The 3557-nt window shown below is 40.8% G+C and overlaps 1 pseudogene; it reads right to left on the minus strand.

Annotated features, from left to right (window-relative positions):
* Positions 1-2220: 2220 nt before the first annotated feature.
* LOC110582317 lies at positions 2221-3302 on the minus strand (annotated as a pseudogene).
* Positions 3303-3557: the final 255 nt, after the last annotated feature.

Below are 3557 nucleotides of genomic sequence, written 5' to 3' on the forward strand. Positions count from 1 at the left end.
AGTAATATTCCATTGTATATATGGACCACATCTTCTTTATCCATTCATCTGTTGAAGGGCATCTCAGCTCTTTCCAGTTTGGCTATTGTGGACATTGCTGCTATGAACATTGGGGTACATATGGCCCTTCTTTTCACTACATCTGTGTCTTTGGGGTAAATACACAGGAGTGCAATTGCTGGGTCATAGGGTAGCTCTAATGGCTAACAGACACATGAAAAAATGTTCATCATCATTAGCCATCAGGGAAATTCAAATCAAAACCACATTGAGATACCACCTTACACCAGTTAGAATGGCAAAAATTGACAAGGCAAGAAAGAACAAATGTTGGAGAGGTTGTGGAGAAAGGGGAACCCTCCTACACTGTTGGTGGGAATGCAAATTGGTACAGCCACTTTGGAAAACAGTGTGGAGGTTCCTCAAAAAATTAAAGCTTACTTTAAAAAAAAATAAAACAATGGTTATCTACTATTCAGCTGAACAGTCCAAGGAAAAAGAAAACACTAAGCAGAATGTATTTCCTTTTTCTTTAAACCTACCACTCACACTACATGTGGTCACTGTCCTCACCCTCCTCACTCAAGCATGTGGTAGGCAGTCTGGTTCCAGTTCAGAGTGGTCATCTTCCTATGCAAAGCTGCCATATGGATGATCCAGACTTAGTATTTTTCCTGAGAGCCATCTGCTGCATATCTTCATGAGGTGACCATGACTGTACATTTCCAGACTGCTTCCTAACTAGGCCCATTCATGATGGACACTGACAGTGCCTATTTCTTATGGAGTCAATATCTTTCCTGGGTCAGCTCCTGAGTCCCCTTGACAAGGCAAGATGAACTTGAATATTTCCACTGCTGAATTTGTATGGGAGCATGAGGGAATGTGCAGAGAATAAGATTTCTTCACTCCCCAAAACCACTGAGTCCACTTCAGTGTGGTGCTGGGCTTAATCAGCTCAAATTTTGTGCACTGATTCTCCCTCTTGCCATTTCATGAGTTTTTAAATGTTCTGTTCATTTTCTTAAAAGTCAGGGATCCTACCCCACCCTCAATGAAATAAAATTTAAAAGCATACTGTACACTGGAGAAGACAAATACTGCAACATTTCTACAAGAAAAAATAAGCTTGAAGAGCATGGCATTGTAAATGCTTGCATGACCAGTCTCATGGAGGTGGGTGGTTTAGTCCAGAGCTGACCACCCTGACATCAACCCATGGCACCTAAGAGTAACTGTCATCACATTTGTTTATAACAAAACATTCATTATTCTAAGCAGTAGGAATCATTAAATGATCCCTTTACCTTCAAAAGCTTTTTTTTTTTTTCATTAACATTGCACATGACAGAGTATGAGAATACAGTGCAACAATAAGATGGGGTGATGCAGCCTGGCTTGAGCATCCTGATGTCAGCCTCACATTTTTATTGCACATTCCATATCCTTGTGAACAGCAGAGGATGGTGCCAAGCCAATCTGCTCACCCTTATTCATTTCTTCCAAGAAATGAGACAGCAATGCCTAGAACAGCATGAATGTTGCTTTTTAGATTATGTCCCTTCCCCATTCCTGAAAGAATAAAATTCAAAAGATCTTCTGACTTGGATATTTTCCAATTTAGGAAAGCCACAGTATCACCATATAAATTTTAAAAATAAATTTAATCAAAACATTGTGTTCACCGTGTTGATATCCAATCCACTTTGTTTGCTCTCTAGGCATGTTGTTGAAAACCAGTGTATCATTCTTTGGGTTCTTTCTTCCAACTAGCTACCTCCTCTTATGAATCATTTCATCAGTGCCTTTGCAACAATGTTTTCAAAGCATTTCCAAGTCCCCAACAACTTCTGTGAACTTTGCTACCAAATGAATGAAAAATAGGCAAGAGGGAGGGGAAACTTGCTGACAGCTATTTAGAATCAGCAACAATGAGAATGGAAAATATGCCACATGCAAGTTTGAATGACCTAGAATAAGATGAACTATTTGGAATTTTGCCCTGATGGCGTCAAGCTTTCTAGCATATTAAGCAAGGTAAAGACTCACCTTGTAAAATTTTTGTTCTAAAGTCCTATAAAGGACTGAAACACCCGGTCTTCTTAATGATGTCATAGCCATTGGTGGCCACAAGGGGATGGAACTGGCCATGCAGCTCATATGTCAACAGTAATGATTGTACAGGGGTGGGGTATGAAGAGTGCCATTCTGAAAACAGTGCTATTGAGAAACAATATACTCTGCGTAACTGATTGTCACCTTCTCACTTTGGTAACTGGTAAGTTTGATTGCTTTTCTGAATTCACTGTTAATTGGAGCCTTAAAACTACCTTTCCTGGGCAAGGAGTCTCTTGTCTGTTTTTGATCCCAGTCTTGTTTCTTAGCAATCTTGGGTAAATATGTAGCTGTAAATTTGATGCTTTTTTCATTGATGAGTTCAGTTTGAATCCCATCAACTTTTATTTCCCACTTCAGGTAATCATTGGTATCTTTAAAGTTAGTAAGGAAGGAGACAAGATAGAAAAGTTTAGGCAGCTCCTCTCAAGTTAGGGGGGTGGGGATCAGCTGCCCTAAATGCACTAGTTAACATATATTTCCTGAGTCCTGAATAAAGATTCATAGCTGAGGAGGTCCCAATGCAACCACAGAACTACTTGTCCTGCCCTGTCTTCCACATCCCAAAGAGTAGATAGGGGTCATTGATAAATCTAGGAAGTTGTGGCTGTGGGAAGCCATAGAGGTGATAACAGAGGATGTCAAAACAGTAGCAGCACATCTCTGTAGTCACTACCAGATTCTTGGTGGTGTTGGCAGTTCCACTGAGCCAGGATACAGTGCTCAGTGTTCCAGATTTGGGATTCATTTGTGTCATAGGAGAGTTTCTAAATCCCAGAGTTAAGTCTGACACATCCTCCTGACCACTGTTGCCACCCACATGCTGATGGTTTTGAGGAGGTTCTGAACTAGCGTCAAGGACAGTTGAGGATTGGTTTCCATTACTATGTATTCCACTTCCAGATAATTTGGGCTTCTTGACCACAAGACGGTTTTTTGCCAACCTACGCTTGAGTGGAGGAACACAATGCCTTTTTCCTATCCTTATTTAGTGCTTGAGGTTTGGGGTACTGCAGAACCTGAAAGCAGAAAGTTTGTATTGTTAGAGGAACAACTACAACCAAAGAGGAGAGCTATTTTATCTCTGAAATGAATTTTTTTTTCCTTCTGATTCCATTCCTTTTTTCTGTACCTTTTCTTCTGGCCCAGACTCACCTAAGGTAGTCAGGATCTCTCACACTCTGCATCCTTCTCCTGCTTTATGGAGCCATGAACCTGGGTGGGGCTGCTGTGGAGTCACATACTTAACCAGAGCACTCTCCTCGTGTGTTAGTACTAGCTCTATACTTTCATTTGTTTCATCCCTGCATCCTTCCAGAGATCACTCAGGCTTTTCTCCTTTGTTGCCTCCACTCCTTTCATCAGCTCAGTGAGTTGTATCACAGCACCACACTGCTCTGGAAATGCTTAGGAAAAATTTAACATTCATTTTTGCTATATTT

Source organism: Neomonachus schauinslandi, chromosome X, assembly GCF_002201575.2.
Source record: "Neomonachus schauinslandi chromosome X, ASM220157v2, whole genome shotgun sequence".
Taxonomy (NCBI): domain Eukaryota; kingdom Metazoa; phylum Chordata; class Mammalia; order Carnivora; family Phocidae; genus Neomonachus; species Neomonachus schauinslandi.